This window comes from Nicotiana tomentosiformis, chromosome 8 (assembly GCF_000390325.3).
Source record: "Nicotiana tomentosiformis chromosome 8, ASM39032v3, whole genome shotgun sequence".
Lineage (NCBI taxonomy): Eukaryota > Viridiplantae > Streptophyta > Magnoliopsida > Solanales > Solanaceae > Nicotiana > Nicotiana tomentosiformis.
Genome location: NC_090819.1, coordinates 117,620,081 through 117,639,426, shown reverse-complemented (window position 1 = coordinate 117,639,426; position 19,346 = coordinate 117,620,081). Strand labels below are relative to the sequence as shown.

At 38.0% G+C, this 19,346-nt stretch overlaps 1 long non-coding RNA gene across 2 annotated transcripts; it reads left to right on the top strand.

The window, feature by feature from the left end:
• Positions 1-16,087: 16,087 nt before the first annotated feature.
• LOC104119781 (uncharacterized) lies at positions 16,088-18,869 on the top strand. 2 transcript variants are annotated; one of them, XR_691534.2, is made up of 4 exons: positions 16,088-16,250; positions 17,703-17,795; positions 18,419-18,528; positions 18,622-18,869. It is a non-coding gene; the product is annotated as an uncharacterized lncRNA (long non-coding RNA). The 2 variants fall into 2 exon arrangements; XR_004503307.2 differs by lacking the exon at positions 17,703-17,795.
• The last annotated feature ends 477 nt before the right edge of the window (positions 18,870-19,346 follow it).

Genomic DNA, 19,346 nt, shown 5'->3' with positions numbered 1-19,346 from the left:
TTTCAGAACCCGCCAAAACTCACGAATCCCGCACACCCATTCCAATACGAGACTAAATATACAAGTTTTATCCAAAACCGTCTCCAAATCAGGGTTCAAATCTCAATTGAAAATTGCTTACCTCCAATGAAGCAGTGACTATGCTCTTCACAATCTCCCACTCTTGATGTCTAGGGCTCAAAATATGATAAAGTGGATAAAACTCACAAAATTCCAACTTAAGTATCTGCCAAGGTATATCATCGTAATTGCAAGACCTAAGTCGCGATCACGATGGCAAAAGTCTGCCGAGCTGAAAACTCCCCTTCGCACACGCGAAAGCAACCCGCGAACAAAGCACCTGCTCAGCTAAGCCTACGAAAACGCAGTGCCCACCCCGCTAACGTGAAGGCATCCCACCTGCCTGGAAATAAGATTTTGTGACCGCGCTCTTCCCATGCGAACGCAAGGTTCTAGACCCCGGAACGCAGCAAATGCATCCCTAATATTGTGAATGCATTGAATAAAAATTTCTCATCCAGCCTCTCCCATCCCGCGAATGAGTAATATCCTACGTGATCGCGAAGAAGCACCTCTGCACCGAAAAACCAGCAGTCCAAAACAAGATAAAAATGGTCTAAAAAGAACCCTAAAGCACACCCGAGCCCCTCGAGACCCCCTCCAATCTTGAAACAAGTCCCAATACCTTATCCAAACTTATCCAAGGGCTCAAAACATCACGAAGAACATCAAAATCAAGAATCAATGCTCAAAATCACTCTCTTAAAATTAAGAAATTCTAACTTGCAATCCAGCATCCTATTCAAGCCTAACCAATCCAGATTCTAAACAAACTTGCACACAAGTCCCAAATGACATAATGAACCTATACTAAGTTTCAATAAATCAACCTGACTCTGACAATAACAATAATAACATACCCAGTATTATCCCACACCGTGGGGTCTAGGGAGGATAGTGTGTACGCAGACCTTACCCCTACCTTGTGAGGATAGAGAAGTTGTAATCCGACTCCGATATCATCAAAATCAAACACCAATCTAACCTATAAACTATTTAATCCTACAAATTGCCAACCCTCGACAAATAGAGCCAAAACACACTTTGAACCTCCAAATCAATTTACAAACATACGTCTAAATCCAAAATCACCATACAAACCTATTTGATCCCTCAAAACATCAATCCTTGGTCATTTACATAAAAGTCAAACATTGGTCAACTCTTACAACATAAGGTTCCAAAATGATATTAAGTGTCTCAATTCACTCTTATTCCTTTCCGAAGCCAAACTAACCACCATCGCAATTCACAAAACCATAAACACACATTCCAGAAGCAAACTAACCACCATCGCAATTCACAAAACCATAAACACACACTCCAGAAGCATCAAATAGGTTAATAGGGCTCAAATACACAAAATGACTAGTCGGGTCATTACATTCTCCCCCTCTTAACCAACATTCATCCTCGAACTAGTCTTGAAACATACCTGGAATGCCAAAAAGATGAGGATATCTACTCTGCATATCATGCCCGATCTCTTAAGTTGCTTACTCAATCGATTGACCTCTCAACTGAACCTTCATAAGTGCAATATCCTTTAACCTTAGCTTCCAAATCTGCAAATCCATAATGGCCATTGGATCCTCTTCCTAAGCAAATATTTTCATCCAACTACACTGAGCAAAATTCTAGCAGATGTGACTAATCCTCATGACACTTTTGAAGCATGAAAAAATGAAACACCGGATGAAATCCCGACAAGTTGGGTGGTAAAGCAAGCATGTAAAACATCTCACACACTCTCTTTAAAACCTCAAATGGACCAATGTACCGAGGGTAAAAATTTTCCTTATTCCCAAACCTCATCATGTCCTTCATAGGTGAAACTCTGAGAATATCCTTCTCACCCTCCATGAAAGTTACATCGCGAACCATCCTATAAGCATAACACTTTTGCGTGGAACACGTTGTACGAAGACGCTCTTGAATCAACTTCACCTTCTCCAAAATATCACAAACCAGATCGGTGCCCAACAACATAGACTTCCCAGGCTCAACCCAACCAACCGAAGAACGACATCTCCTGCCATATAAGGCCAAATACGGAGCTATATGGATACTAGACTGGTAGTTGTTTTTGTAGGAGAACTCTACTAACGGTCAAAATTGATCCCATTGTCCCCCGAAATCAATAACAAATGCTCTTAACATGTGCTCCAAGATCTGAATTGTCTGCTCGGACTGCCCATCCTTCTGAGGATGAAATGCAGTACTCAACTCCACCTACGTGCCCAACTCATGGTGCACAGCTCTCAAAAAATGTGATGTAAACTGAGTATCTCAATCCGAGATTATAGACACAAGCACAACATGTGGGCGAACAATCACTCTAAGATAAATTCGAGCTAATTGCTCAGAAGTGTAGGAAGTCATAACCAAAATGAAATGTGCATACTTTGTCAGTATTTCCATAATGACCTACACAACATCGAATCTCCTCAATATCCATGAAAACCCCCACCAAAAAATCAATAGTGGTACGCTCTCACTTCCACTCCAGTATATCTAGCCTCATAAGCAAACCACCTAGTCTCTGATGTTCATACTTGACCTGTTGACAATTCAAACACACCGCGACATGCACAACAATTCCCTTCTTCATCCTCTGCCACCAATAATGCTGCATTAAATTATGATACATCTTTGTAGCACTTGGCTGAATAGAATACCTCAAACTATGAGCCTCCTCAAGTATCAACTCACTCAAACCATCCATATTAGGAACACCGATCTGACCATGAAGCCTGACTACTCCATCATCATCAATAGTCACCTCCTTAGAACCATCTTGCTGCACCCCTGTCCTTAAAAACATGCAAGTGGGAATCATCATTCTGGCGAGCCTTAATGTGCTAAAAAAGTATGACTATGATACAACACAAGAAAAAACCCTACTAAGCTATGAAATATCCAACCTTACGAATCTGTTGACCAATGCCTGAACATTTATAGCTAACGGTCTCTCCACAAGTGGAATGAATGTCAAACTCTCCATGCTCCTTGCCTTTCTACTCAATGCCCCTGCTACCACATTGGCTTCCCTGGATGATAAAGAATAGTAATATCATAATCCTTCAACATATCCAACCATCTCCACTGCCTCAAATTCAAATCTTTATGTTTAAACAAATGTTGGAGACCCCGATGATGTGTATACACCTCACAAGACATGCCATATAAGTAATGCCTCCAAATCTTGAGCGTGTGTACAATGGTTTCTAACTCTAAATCATGCACTAGATAGTTCTTCTCATGGGGCTTCAACTGGCACGATACATAGGTAATCACCCTACCTTCCTGCATCAACACATATCCTAGACCAACCCTCGAAGAATTATAATAGACTATGTATGACCCCGATCTTGAGGGCAACACCAAAACTGGAGTTGTAGTCAATTCCGTCTTGAGCTTCTGGAAGTTCTCCTCACACTGCTCATATCATCTGAACATAATGCCCTTCTGGGTCAATTGAGTCAATGAGGCCACAATAGATGAAAACCCCTCTATAAAGCGATGTAAATACCAGCCAAACCTAAGAAACTCCTAATCTCAGTAGCGGTAGAAGCTCTGGGCTTCTATGAATCCACCTTGATCCCATCACTAGATACTACATTGCCCAAGAACGCTACCGAGTTCAGCCAAAACTCACACTTGGAGAACTTAGCATACAGTGTTTTCTCCCTCAAAATCTAAAGCACAGTCCTCAAATGTTGCTCGTGCTCCTTAGCACTATGGGACCATACCAAGATATCATCAGTGAAAACAATGACAAAAGAATACAAATAAGGCTAGAAGACATTTTTCATCAAATGCATGAAGGATGTTGGGGCATTAGTCAAACAAAAAGACATCACCAAAAACTCATAATGCCTAGAACGAGTCCCGAAAGCCGTCTTGGGAATGTCCGAAGCCCTGATCTTCAACTAGTGATACCCCAACCTCAACTCAATCTTCAAAAACACCCTAGCACGCTGAGGCTGATCAAATAAGTCATCAATGTGAGGCAATGGATACTTATTCTTGATGGTAACCTTGTTCAATTGCCATTATTCAATACACATCCTCATAGGCCGATCCTTCTTCTTTACGAACAACAACCGTGCACATCACGGTGATACACTAGGCCTGATGAACCTTTTATCTAGCAACTCTTGCAAATGTTCTTTCAATTCCTTCAACTCTGTTGGAACCATGCGATACGGTGGAATAGAAATGGGTTGCTTGCCCGGCACCAAGTCAATACCAAAATCAATATCCCTATCAGGTTGCATGCCTTGTAGGCCTGCTAGAACCACATCTGGAAAATCCCTCACTACTGGAACTGACTTAACAATATGAGTATCAACATTAACATCTCCAACAAAGTCTAAGTACGCCAAACACCCATTCTTAACCATCTGATGAGCCATTAGAAATGAAACCACCCTACTAGAAGTATGCCTAAGAGAACTTTTCCATTCTAACATTGGTAACCCCAGCATAGCCAACATCATGATCTTAGCATGACAATCAGGAATGGCATAATACGGAGATAACCATGCCCAAAATCACATTAAAATCCATCATACTAAGAAACAAGAGATCCACACTAGTCTCAAAGCCCCCAATGGTAACCAAACAAGGCCGATACACACGATCTACCATAATAGACTCACCAACACCCGTAGATATATGAACAGGGATATCAAGAGAACTACGAGACAATTTTAAATATGATGCAAAGTATGACGGCACATAGAAATATGTAGAACTAGGATCAAATAGAACCGATGCATCTTTGTGACAGACTGAAAGGATACCTGTAATAACTACATCAGAAGCCTCCGCCTCAGGTCAGCGGGCTTAACCTCCGCCAAACTAACCTCTACCTTTGGGAAGTCCCCTAGCTGCTTGAGCTCCCTCTATAGATGGTGTTGTTGATGGTGTAATAACTAGAACTAGAGTCAATGCTTGAGAACCCTGTGATGCTGTGCCTCTACCGACCTTGGGGAAATCCCTCCCGATATTCCTACCTCTCCATACTCAAAGCAACCTTGAGCTGAGAATGACTATTAAATCTGAGGCTACCTCTGATAACCTGAGTACCTACTAGAAGAACCCTGGGCTGAAGGAGTTCGGTAGGAACTCAGTGCTGGTAATGCAATAAATGAAGACTGAACTGGAGCACCATGAGCTGGCTGATAAGCTGAAGGTACTGGCCTGCTAGGATGTCCTCTCCCAGAATGATCCCTACTTCCAGATGAGGTACCACTGAAATTTCCAGAATATCGGGGATCTAACTGTAGCTCGGGCTCCATCCTTGCCTTTGCCTATGACACGGCCTCTCACGACCATATCCTGAGGTGTTGGTTCCTGCCTAACTGCTCCCGATGAATGTGTTCTCACCATCTGCAAGAGAATAGAAATATAATGATTCAAACTTCGGATCAATAAAGTCGCACGATAAAAAATAAAATAAGGAAAGTTTCCTAACATCCTATAGCCTCTCGAGGATAAGTACAGATGTCTTCGTACCAATCCATAAAATTCTACTAGACCTACTCGTGAGACCTACACACCCTAGGACTCTGATATCAACTGTCACAACCCAAAATCTCACCTTGATATCGTGATGGAGCCTAGCCCTACTTGCTAAATAAGACAACTCATAATACACAAATAAAGTTTATTTTCTTTAATTAACAATAAAAAATCATTAATAAAGAAAGTTAAATCCAAAACAATAACAGTATCTTACATAGTCATAACACAGCCTAAACACGATCAATACAGTGCAACCCACAAGACTAGGTTTCACAAAAGTGGTGGTGAGGTTGGATGCATCCGAATACTTACAACAACAGATATTAATAACTGAATTTAGAACTGAAATAATAGATAACCTCATGAATAACAAGAATCAAAGATATCAGCAGTTGAAAGATGTTAAGCATGCTTTTCTAATACAAGAAATAATCATAACGATACCCAGATATAGTATTGAAAGAAGCATGCTCAAATAACGGAGTCGGGGCTCCCAACTAGCACATAAAGATATCATGCAACAATTAGTAGTTAAATGAATACTCCTAAATGAGTCAAGAATATAAATGCATGATCAATCTAGTACAAGATCCATGTACCCTGATACACAGTCCATGTATCACCAAAACCCAATACAAAATTCATGTATCGACCTGGTACAAAATCCACGTATAGACCACGCTCACAAGACACAAAGTAACAATGGTAATCACCTGACTCTGGAGGGATGGATCCAAATCCAAGCGCAAAGACGAGCATAAAAGCATCACTCATAAATTAACATTTGATCATTATGTCATTTGTGCCATAATTGTATCTCATCTGCACGTTTTACCTTTAGTGCCAAAATCCTCAATCTAAATCAAGTATTCTTATTTAAAATGTATGTATATTCTCAATAATTATATATAAAAGGTGCACAAGGACATAATAAAAAATATACGGATATGTGCTCATGGAATATTTACGTGACTACGGATAATTTAAGCAATTCAACATATCAAGAATAACTTCTCATACCCTCTTAAATAATCATAAACCTAGGCATGATTTCAAACATGAATAAGAGAGCAAGAGTAGCCACATAAGTCAAATAAATCATGAATCAAATAAGCACATAGTCAAAATAAGGCATATAAATTCTACCCCGATCATGATATAAACTCGGTAAGTGCATATACACTCGCCACCACGTATATACACCACCCCCAATACCTTAAACACATAGTAATCAAGTTAAATCCTACGGGTTTTCCTATTAACAAGGTTAGCCAAGAGACTTTCCTCCGCCCAGTAAGCTAAAAATCACCAAAGATGCCATATCCTAAAAATTCCAACTTCAAACGGATCGAATCTAATTAAATACAACTCAATAACGTCAAATAAAGCCATAGAAATCGAACCCAAATGATAATATTGAATCCTTAATCAAGTACACAAAGTCATCCAAAAAGTCAACCCAGGCCCGCTTCCTAAAACCCGCCAAAACTCACAAATCCCGAATACCCATTCCAATACGAGTCCAAATATACAAATTTTATCCAAAATCAGCTCTAAATCGGGATTCAAATCTCAATTATTCACTTTCCAAAAGGTTTGCTAAAAACCCTCCAAATTTAACCTTTAAATCCAAGTTTTTAGGTATATAGTCATATCCAAGTGTAAATTGCTTACCTCCAAAGATGTGGTGAATTTGTTCTTCACAATCTCACTCTCGAAGTCTAGGGCTCAAAATATAATAAAGTGGGCAAAATTTCCAAAATTTCACCTTAAGTATTCTGCCCAGGTATATACATCGCGATCGCGGGACCTACATCGTGATTGTGAAGGCAAAACTCTGTCCAGCTGAAAACTTCACTTCGCGAATATGAAGGCAGCCCCTGAGCGCGACACCTGCTCATCTATGCCTATGCGAATGAGGTGGCTACCCCGTGAACGCAAAGGCATCCCACCTGCCTGGCAACAAGCTTCCACGATTGCGTTCCTCCCACGCGAACGCAAAGCACTAGACCTCGTCACTCCGCGAACGCATCGCTCACGAACACATAGAGTAAAAATTGCTAGCCAACCTCTCCCTCACCGCAAACACATAATACCCTACGTGATCGCAATGAAGCACCTCTGCACTAGAAAACTAACAATCCAAAATAAGGGAGAAATAGTCTGAAACCATCCCAAAACATACCCGAGCACCCCAGGACCCCATCCAATCATGCAAACAAGTCCCAATCCCTTATCAAAACTTGTCCAAGGGCTCAAAACACCACGAATAACCTCAAAACCAAAAATCGCCTATCAAAATCACTCTCCTAAAATTAAGAACTTTTAACTTCCAACCAAGCATCAGATTCAAGCCTAACCAATCTGGATTCTAGCCAAACAGCACATAAGTTTCAAATAATATAAAAAACCTATACCAGGTTTCGTAACAATAATTCGACTTCGATATCATTAAATTCAACCCCCGATCAAACCTATGGAGACTCCAATCCTACAAATTGCCAACCTTCAGCAAATAGAGCCAAAACACCCTAGGAAACTCCAAATCTAATTTCGAATATACGCCTTAGTCGAAAATTACCATACAGTCCTATTGAACAATCAAAATAATCCGAGGTCATTTACAAAAAAATTAAAACTTGATCAACTCTTACAACTTAAGCTTCCAAAATGAGACTAAGTATCTCAATTCACTCTCAAACCTTATTGAATCCAAACCAATCACCCTCGCAAGTTACAAAACCACAAAAACACATACCAAAGGAATCAAATAGGAGAATGAGGCTCAAATACATAAAATAACTAGTCAGGTCGTTATATCCTAACTTTTTGGCAAGAAATATTCCAAAATGTAGGCACCTAGTTCCTTATTACTTGACTCCTCAATTGGCTTGGATGACTCTATTTTCGTATCATTATCCAAACACAATATGAAAAAATATTTGGAGTGAAGACCAATACACTCAAATACATAATATTACGTTCAAAATCCTCAACACCAATGAATCTAGTTGGTTAGGTTGTTGGTATTCTACTCTTAACTCCTCTATCATAGTGTCAACTGCTGTTTTTTATTCATACCGTTCTCGGCTACTATCCACAATATTAGCTTGTTGGATATTAAAAACTTCCACTAATTGACTTACTTAAGCTTCTAAATTGTGAATAGCTGCCTATTTCCTTTATAACTATAATTTTGTCTCATTATTTTGTTCCACAAGGCATATTAACATATTCGTGTCTCCTTTAGATTAGTATCCCCTCGTTCTTTATTCCTATTAACTTCACAAGAAAAAGTAGAACTATCATAATACGGGTTTTGGGGGAGAATAAGAAATACAAGGACAACCATAAAAAGTGTCCATGGTGACCACTACACACATCACACATATTCCACACATAAGATTGAGTTACATAGCATGTCGAGTTTATTTTGATAAGTTTTACACAATTAGTTTCCTCCACAATATGCGTAAAGAAGAACCAAATTAGAACTACCAACACCTAAAACCTCATAATTCCAAGATGTCGTATTTCTCAAATCACAAATACAATTAAATAAAATAAATATTCAAACTTGAATCCTCATAATATTGACATCAATAACTACGTTGTTAGTTCTCCAGCAACGACGTCAAAATTTGATCACACCCAACCCTATTCCTAAAAACGACAAGTGGTCGTTACAAATATAATCCAGTTTAAGAGTACAGAGTCGAATCCCACAGAGAACTAAGGTTTAGCTATAACTGTTCACTATTACTAAGAAGACAAGTTTGAATAAATTCTGTAGTATAAATATTAAGATTCTTAAGTCTAACTAATTAAATTACAAATTAAAATAGTAAATTATCAACTAATGATACTAAGGTTAGAGACAATATTAAAAGTCCTAGAGTTTTTGATTTTTCTAATTGTTGGAATCCTTCCTGCTACGTCTTCTATAATTTTACCTAATTATTATATAATCGTGAGCGCTTTAGTTGCCGTAATTCTCTCCCAAGCAAATACAATAATTTACTAGACATATTTTCCTGAATTGCACACGCTGGCACTATCTTACCGTTCCCTATGACCACGTCAAGGCTTTGTTATTCCTAAACACACATTTAAACCCGTCATATTGATTTCTCACATACGTTAGGAGTGACGTTGTTTAACAATCACCTAAATATGTACTCTTTCCCAAGAAATATATAATAAATAGGCACAATCAATTGATGGTCATTCAAGCAACTAAAATAAACACATAGTTAAACAAGTAGAGAAATTCAAAGGCTAAATTATATTAAAACGTAACAAAAATTCATCCTATGGAAGGTTTTATCAAAACCCTAAATAAGAAATTAACTACTCATAATAGTATGTAGAAATACAATACTAAAATTCATATCCAACAATAGAAAATATGAAAAAGAAAGGAAAAATTAATTGAATCTTCCTCCTTGCTCCTAGCATATCTTGCCTCCAAAAGTACTGTCTAATCCTAAAGTAGTGTTTCCCCTGTCAAAAGTTGTATAAAAATCATGTTTAGAGTATATTTATATGACCTAGGTAGGGTGGAGGATCGTCCGATCAATCCAAAATCAGATAGGAAAACTGGAGGGTGTGTCAACTTTCGCGTAGCACGCGGCCATAGACGAGCTCCCAACTCTTTTAATTTTTGTTCTACAAAGAAAGACGTACCTTTTCCATACTTCACTATTTTGCACCAAGGTTGACTCCTATGGCGTGTATTCCCTCGCGCGACACACGGGTATAGACGAGCTCCCAGTTTTGCTACCTCACTTCTGTTTTGCGATACATCTTCTTCTTTTACTCCACTTTCATCCAAACTCGTTCTTACACACAAGAAACACGTAATGAGCATATTTTACTTCAAAAACTATATAAACTACCTCAACTCACACAACAAATAAGATGTAAACACACTCAAAAATATGCATTTTTGGTCATTTATCATATATATATATAGAGAGAGAGACTTTGTTGATGAACGTACAAAAGATTAAGCTGAAAGCAATGAGTTCAGCTTAATCCATAAAATCCATCACAAATCTATCTTTATTAGCATACGTTGGTCTAATCTTGTCCTGATATTTCACATATGAGTAAAGTTGATGTACTTGTATATATGCTTCACAAAGAGGCGACTGACAATTTAATTAGACAACACCATCGTTGTGAATTATCAATTAACTGCTGATCCGAGAGGATAGAATCAGGTTTAATTGAATGCTAAAGTACCTTTACTATATTCAACTACGTACGTCAAATACTCATTTTACTTTGAGGAGAAACAATCCACTGTGAACTTCTAATTGTGTCCGATAATTTTACTACAATTGACTGGAAATCTGAACCAATTAGACTTGCAAGCAAATAAACTTAACCCCAATGCCAGGCTCAGTCGTCAATTAATTATATGGGATGAACATGTTTCTATTGGTCAAGGTCAAGGCAACTAATCCACTCCCAATCCACACTCAACAATGAGTGGAAGAGGTCGTTGGAAAAATAGTAGCCAAATATGAGTTAGGATCGATTTCCTCAGGGAGCTAAGAATGGGTGCTAGAGTGTATACTTGATGCGTGAAGATGAAACAACTTAAATACACTTCTAAACAAGTTTTTGTTGAAAATTACTTCTATAAAATACACTATCAATGCTCAATTAGAGAAATTACTTCGCCTAATGGGTTAATTACTTTAACACTTATTTTATTGATCAGGGTGTATAATAACTCTCAACTCTAAGTTACCCACTCAATACCTCTCGGTCATAGAGTGATTTTGCCCAATTTGGCTTTCTCAAGCCCAAATGGGTATCAAGCTAAATAGTTGATATGAGCTCAAGTCGGGTTTTTTCTATCTCTAGTTCAAACCATTTAATTAGGCTAGTCAAATCCTTAACTAGTCTAATTTCTTGTTAGCCAAGTTTTCCTAGATTAGGTCCCTCTTTCTCAAGTAAAGACCAAGTCAAAAGGCATAAATCAATGTTTGCAACCATTAATTCTAAAATTAAAGCGTGAACAATGATAAATAACAAATACCCAATCATAAACAAATATTAAATTAAATACCTATAAGGTTTACACACTAGGGTTGGGTCACAATCCTAGTAAATGTCTAGCTACTCATAGTAGAAAACAAAGAAAACAAAAAGGAAATACTAATTAAACCCATAATATAAAATTTAAATGATAAACTATGATGTTTTTATCCCAAAATGTTCACAAATTACCGAAAATGGTAAACTACAATGGCTACAGCTAAGAAAACTTCAAAACTTGACCTAAAAATGTGATTCCAGTCTATTTATAGTGGCTCACAATTTGCTGACAAAGCCCCTCTGGAGGTTCTCGGCCGCATAATTCCATGTGCGGTTCGCACATTGCTTGAGCATGTAGGGGGTAGATTCTACAGCCGCACAATTTGATCTATGGCTGCACTTCAGCTTCTGCCACCGCACAATTCATGTGCGGTCCGTACGTCAGGAAAAGCTTCAGTCTTGGTCATTTTTCACACTTTCTAAACTTTTTGAATTCTTGTCAGTGCGACCATGTTCTACGGCCGCACATATTGTGTGCGGTCTGTACTTATGCTTCAATTACTTCTAGGCTTCAACATCACATCTGCGGCCGCAGAGAGAACTCTGTGGTCCGCACTTGCTTGTGTGGACGCATAAATACTTCTGTGAATTGCACTTCTGGTCTGCTGCGCCCCTTCTTGTCTTGTGAGTCGGAACACTCCATTTTGAGTTGGATTTCTTCATTTGAGCCCACATTTCCAACAGACCTACAATTTGCATACTTTCATTAGTTTTTGGAATATAAATCAACACTTTCTGACGAAAACAAAAGTAAAAAAGTACAAATAAATTATCAAAATCCACACTTATCAACTCCCCCAAACTTAAGTTTTTTTCTTGTCCTCAAGTAAATAGATTAGTTCCCACCTCCTCAAAGTGAAAAGTCATTGCAGCGAGTCAATGGTGAGCCAGTCATACTGAGTTGGGACCAATAATTACCCATACTACTCATGCATTATCAACAAGGTGACAAGTCAAATATCATGCACATATAGTTCTAATGTGACATCTGAGCTTCAAGAATTGACTTTAATCATCAAGGACTCTTGTTCTATCATGTAGATCATGGTGGACTCCAAACTCTTCCTTCTCTACCTTCCATTTGCAAAGCTCACTTCAAAAGTTAGCACTTAATCTTAAGATTCATGAAAGGTTCACTCTTCTCTCACAAGAGAATGTCACAAGTACGGCTTCAAGTACCATAGGCTTTCCCCTCATGTAGATCACCACTAATGTAAGCTCACTCGGTTCGAAATCAAATAGGATTTTTTCGGGTTGTAATGAAGGCTTTTGGATTAGGGTAGGATATCATATGGATAAGTGGTTACACCTTTTCTTAAACACTCCACATTTTCATTTCTTGGCTCACAAATACAATTTCTTAGAGGCATTCTCTTTTTATTGGGGTCTAGAGAGACTTGACATCACTCTTTCTTATTTATTTCCTTGTTTTTCTCCCTTGATACTCATGTTAGGGCTCATTACCTCTTTTTGAGTCCATCAACCCTTCCACTTATTCTCTTTTTTGCATTTTCTTTTTGTTATTTTTCTTTTCTTGACTTCTCTTTTCATAGAGATCATTTCTTTTCTCTTTTTTGTGCCTTGATACCTCTATCAAATTCCTCAAATCTCCCCCCAAACTTATGTCTTAAGCCACTTATTTCACAAGAGTGTTAAGGAAGGTCCATGTTCCAATAGAGGATCACGACAAAACGGGTAAAGGCTTATAATATTATTATCAAATGAGAAAGGCTAGAGGCTCAAAGGGGGTCGACCAGGGATAACGACATTGGTTGGCAATAAAAAGCTCAAGCGGGCCAAGGAAAGACTACAATTATTTCTCAAACCAAGCAAAACTTAGGATTTCATCTTGAAGCACATTCGGGGCAAGTTCTAGACCATTCGCACAGATACTTGGACTAGTAAAAAATCACCTCACCCCTCATGCAACTAGACGGTAAAAAAGGATAGAGTCGAGAACCTACAAAAATCACACTCAAGTTAAAAAACACCATGGTCCAATAAACCACTCGATGATTATCAAAGGCAACTCAAGAGTCTCAAAGTCACTAACTAGAGCTATTTGCTTTCAAAAATCTTGTTTTAAACCATAAGCACATAGTTAAGTGTGTTTGTACCAAATGGAACATGAGTAACTCTTTTTCTAGAATGACTTGATTATGATTTTTATTCATTACTACTACTATTATTATTACCTAAACACAAAAACGGACCCATTCCCTTAAGAAGGTTGTCATGTCATCCATCGTTGGGACGAGTAACCCGGTTCACACAAAAACTACCTTTGAAAAGAACTGTGGTATTAAGAAAACCAAAGGATTATTATCTACAAAAATATAAAAAGAAGTTATTAACAAAGCAAGAACTAAAGTGGAAAAATAAAGAAGCTAATGAACAATAGCTACTAAAGATAGATAAACTACAAATAATAAAAGGAACAGAATCATCTAATTATTATAGTCCAAATGTATCCAAAATGTGTCAATGTCAAATCAAATAAACTCCACCCCTCCCCCCTCTTTCCGAATAAAAGTAAGTGTTGTCCCCAATGCTTAACAAAATAAGAGTGAAAGAAGAGAGAGTGAAGAAAACTCCCTAAGGATCCTTGGACATCTCAGTATCCCCAACAAAATCATCTCCCGTTGGGTCAGCCAATTGTATCTCATCATCATCATATCAGGGCGTGGAGGGAGTGGTAAATATCACACGCACTGCCTCAATAGTTTCGGCAGCAAGGTCTGGCTCCTCAGACTGGTCAGCTGGTGCAACCGATGCAGATGGTGGCAATGGATCTGGGACGGACTGGTGCGGGTCAAGTAGCATATCAAAAGGTAGATCCCCATCTGTCGCAAGTCTGGTAACATCCTTCATGAGCTTGTCAACCGATTTCTTGCTTGCTTGGGACTTCCTCATCTTCTTCACTTCTTTGGCCAATTCCTCAATAACTGACCCGTGTTGTAGCAGAGTGTCCATGATCATCTTCTGGTCGTCCAGAATCTTCTTCAACTTCTCATCAAAATCAAAGGAGACATGTGGTGCATGTGCAGATGACTGCGTTGCAATAGTACTTAATATATCAGACGGCTTTGAAGTAGTTGTTTGCATCCAGTTGTTGAGACTCGCCAATGTCCCGGAGACCCATAGAGTAGATAATGGAGCTGTAGGTATAGGCATTAGCCTCGGAGCTGGAATAGGGGCTGCCCTGGGGGCTGCGGTAGGATCTGAAGGTGGTGGCGGAGGCATAGCAACAGCACTAGAAGAAAGCTCAACAGAGGTAGATGGAATGTCAGTTGTCTCAGTAACTACCACTGCTAGCTCATCAGACTTGCATGTGGTGTTAGAAGGTTGAACTCTCTTCATCGGGTTGGTCGCATCCATCAAAGAATACCAATCAAATGGCTTCTTCGGCTTCACCTTGGTGTCATATGATCTTGGCTCTACCTTTGCATCAGTAAGGTACTTTGTGATAGTGTTGGGATAAGGGTAGGCCGAGCTAGTCTGTTGTGCTACCAATGAAATATTGCCCGACATCACGGCAGGTACCCATCCATTACAGAAGCCACAAGAACAGCTCGAGGAAGAGGTAGATGGGTCTCATTCTGGCATGGATCAAGTCTGTTGCAAACAAAGCTCTGCCATCACTTCGCCTTGAAGCTCAATGTGTTCCACTGAATGGGTACCCCAGTAGTGATCCATGGTAGTGGTGGCCCTGGTGGTGCTAAGATCTCTGCCAGCCAAGGTCAGACTTCTTCTTTCATTGCACATTTATCCAGATACTCCTTTGGCTCCAAGTCCTCAAATCCCAAGTACGCGTTTAATGTGTGCTGATCAAACCTCACCTTGAGGTTGCGTACTTTAGTCACCTGCGTCCCCTTCTTGATGTGAGATACATTTGCGTAGAACTCTCGTACGAGGTACTCCATGTCATTCTCAACTCTCTCAGTAAACCACATCCAACCCTTTCATGCTCTGAACTGCCTCAACACCGTCGGGGTGAATTTATCCAAATCCTTCAATAGAAATCGTCGCTCAAGTGTTAAGGATCTCACCGGCCACCACATACAGAAATCGGTGAAGGCAGCCAAGCTGACGAACCTATCCTCCCATATCTCCTTTTTCTCACTACAAGAAAAAGTCCTTTTAGCGGCAATAATTTAGCGACGATAAGTTAATTATTACTAATAACACTCTAGAATGATATATTACCGACAAATTAAGATTAGCCAGGAAAGATACTTTTTTACTGGCAATAAAAAGCAATGGTCACAAAAGAAGTAAAGATTAAAAATATTGTGAATTATTTTATATTTCCCTCCAATGCTCTTTTATAACATTAGCATATTCCCTCCAATTATTTTAGCTATATTACGAACAGATTCAAGCACTTAAAGTAGTGGTTAAGGAAAAGCAAAAAGGGTTTCATCTTAAAAAATTGTGAGCTACTACGCGTTGCCGGCCAACAACCCCAAAGACTTGGATCTAATTCTCTGTTGTTGTCGAACCAATCAGTCTTTTACAGTCGCCGTCCACCATGGCACCATCCACAGGTAACCCAGCTCATCTCTCTCTCTGCGCGCGCTTATCGCTGATGATGGATCCCTATACCCAGAGACTTGAGAAGTGTTCCCTCGAGATTTTAGTCTAATTGAAAGCATACACGTAGATAGGAGTGCTTTTAAACATTCAACATATGAGTGTTAACCCTAGGATGTTGCGAAAATTTCAAAACCTAACTGATTTTATCGTAACATTTGGGCAAGTCTTGAAAGTTAACACAAAGTAATAAAAGCTTTAAAATTTCTTAACAATTGTTCTGCAGTTACATATGACAGTTTCTACTTGGATAATATAGATAACAATAATTGTGGATTCATGGTGCTAAAGAAGGCATTGTGCTGCACATCTTTTGAATTCCATTATACACTTGATTCTGCTGTTATATCTTGCATCAACTGAAGCTTCATAGTCTTTCTTTGTCTTAAAAGTAATGTGGTACCTTCTTGGATCTAATACCCCACAATGTATTCAAGAGTTGCTATTTTTCTTTGATCAGTTGCATTCAAGATTGTTATTGTAAATAAATTATCAATTCCAGCAATGAAAACTGAGGTCTTGTGCGTTGGTCTGGAGTTCCTTGTGACATACGAACTACTTTAGTTTAAGTCTCTAGTTCATTATTACCCAAATATTTTTTAAGCTTCTACTTTGTATTTATTAGAATATATGTATAAAAATGGTGTTATGGGGTAGTAATATATGTGAGTACACCTTCTACAACTCCTCCATATGAAGGTGAAGTTAATTTTTATGGAGGAAATGACATTTAAAATTTTATTAAAGTAGTTGTTATTTTTATTTTAAATTTTATCTTATCTCCAGATTTTACTTACTCTTTACTTCAGTCCTTTATGCGTTATTAAGTTAAAGAATGAACACTTTATTAAGTTTTTGCTTATGTAGTGATGGACACTTCGGCAACACAATATTCTCTGAGTTATTTAGGGCCGCATGGCTCATCAGTCGTAACAAAGTCTTCCTTCGCGTTATTGCCTTCCCAAACCTTTGTTATAAGTACTATTGCAGTTTTTTTAATCTATCAGTGTAGTAACACAATCATGCTTAAATATATATTTTTTTTTAATCAAAACTATAGGATGTCTGTTAAAGGCAAAAGGGCTTCTTCTTCTTCATTTTTGTATATTTCCTTATATCTCTGGTTCGAAAGGTTTCTAAGGAAAGTGATGCAGCTACTCTGACTCGATCTCAATGAATTTTTATTACAGAATATTTGTTTAAGTTAAGAAGTTGCTACTTATAAAGTGATTTCTAGTAGTGGGCCTCACGATTGTTATAGCCATTAAAGGGTGTTATTTCTTATTATTTCCAAATCTCTTATTTTTTTTGGAGCGTTTAACTAGACATGGGAACACTTGAATTGTTCATATTCATTAAAATTTTGAGTTGGCAATTAACTGGCATATACTATGTTTGCATTGTAGGCCTTGTGGAGGGCTAACATACTTGTTCCATATTTTGCGATTAGAACAGCTTGAATGATGTGGATTCCAAGGAAGTGTGTTCTTTTTTCAGATGTAAAATGCCTTCCGATCCATTAGTTTTTTGATTTTTTATAGATTATCCATCACTGTAGTTCTATGAATTAGTCGTGGACGAGATACAACATATGATTTAGGAATTAGAAGAGTGTCATGTGAAAAAGTGTCATGTCAAAGTTGTGTCAATCTTCTCTATTCCACTTTTTAGTTCTCAAACTTTCTATTTCAAAGTGACAGAACCTACCATGTTTTATATAAGTAATCTCAGCGAGAGCATTTTGCATAAACGTCTTAAGGATATAAAACATTTCAATTAAATTATTAAAATATATTTCTTAGATTTTTGTTATTTGAACCATGAAGAAATGAAAAATATAGGAATTTCAAGTTGATGCTTTTCCTTTCATGATAAGTCTTTCCCATGGTTCATCACTTTTTTCAGTTATCATTTGCCTTTGCAGCCTTTCCATATAACCTTGAATACCTTTTGAATTAAGTTTTAGGTATTCTTTCTTTACAGTGATGTAGAGAGTTCCATTCTTTGATTACATATCGATGAGCTATTTGTTAAAAGATCTCTCATTTAAAGATTTTTGAATTTATCCGTTTATTCATAGTTCATCTTCTTCCTTTTTTAACTTGTTTCTTTACCAATGAAGGTTTGCAAGGAAGAGAGCTTGGATTAGCTGCTATTCTTAACTTTGGCTTCATTGCTTGACTGCACATCTAACTATGTCTTAAGTCTGCACTCAAACTACTTCTACCCCTTGTAAGTTGAAAATAAGTATATTTTAACAGTTCTTTAATTTCGATTCTTGTCTTCTGATGCAGCATAATCTTATAGCTATTTGCCTTGCTACAGGTTGGTCTTGCTCAGTTTTTCGACGTATCTGTAATGTCTAAGAAACATTGCTTCCTTTTTAACCAGAACATTGACCCTACCAGAAACAAATCGATCAAACTGTAGTAGAAACTTTGCAACATAAAGTAGGTTCCTTTATGTTGTCGGAATAGTTGTCATAAAGTAGGTTCACTTATTTGGTGTACAAATGATATCTGGTTCCAAATATTTTCTTTTAAGATAGTTTTACTGCTCCATATTTTAGAAAACTCTTGTAACGTCCCGACCGGTCATTTTGAGTATTTACGCTCCTTTCTACTATTTGAAGTTTTGAATAGGTTCATACGATGTATTGCGACTTGTGTGAATTGTCGGTTTTGGTTTTTAGGTATTTCGGAGCTAGTTTGGAAGAATAAAATTCAAGGTTTAAAGCTTAAGTTGAAAAGGTTGACCGGATGTTGACTTACGTGTAAACGACCCCGGAATAGAGTTTTGATGATTCCAATAGCTCTGTATGGTGATCTTGGACTTAGCAGTGTGTCCGAAAAATTATTTGGAAGTCCGTAGTTAAATTGGGCTCGAAATGGCTAAAATAGAAATTTAAATTTGAATGTTTGATCGAGAAGTTGAATTTTTGATATCGGGATCGAAATCCAATTCTGAAAATTTAAAATAGATTTGTTATGTCATTTATGATTTGTGTGCAAAATTTGAGGTCAATCGGACTTGATTTGATAGGTTTCGGT